The sequence below is a fragment of the Bison bison genome, unplaced genomic scaffold, assembly GCF_000754665.1.
Source record: "Bison bison bison isolate TAMUID 2011002044 unplaced genomic scaffold, Bison_UMD1.0 scf7180017864476, whole genome shotgun sequence".
Lineage (NCBI taxonomy): Eukaryota > Metazoa > Chordata > Mammalia > Artiodactyla > Bovidae > Bison > Bison bison.
In genome coordinates this window covers 1-531 of record NW_011495037.1, presented here as the reverse complement: position 1 = coordinate 531, position 531 = coordinate 1, and positions in this window count along the sequence as shown.

The window sequence follows — 531 nt, the reverse complement described above, 5'->3', positions numbered from 1 at the left end:
GGGCTCCAAAATCACTGCAGATGGTGACTTTAGCCATGAAATTAAAAGACGCTTACTCCTTGGAAGGAAAGTTATGATCAACCTAGATAGCATATTTAAAAGCAGAGACATTACTTTGCCAACAAAGGTCTGTCTAGTCAAGGCTATGGTTTTTCCAGTGGTCATGTATGGATGTGAGTTGGACTGTAAAGAAAGCTGAGTGCCTCTATGACCCACCTCCCAGAATATTGGAAATAAAAGCAAAAATAAACAAATGGGACCTAATTAACCTTAAAAGCTTCTGCACATCAAAGGAAACTATTAGCAAGGTGAAAAGACAGCCTTCAAAATGGGAGAAAATAATAGCAAATGAAGCAACCGACAAACAACTAATCTCAAAAATATACAAGCAACTCCTACAGCTCAACTCCAGAAAAATAAATGACCCAATCAAAAAATGGGCCAAAGAACTCAATAGACATTTCTCCAAAGAAGACATACAGATGGCTAACAAACACATGAAAAGATGCTCAACATCACTCATTATCAGCT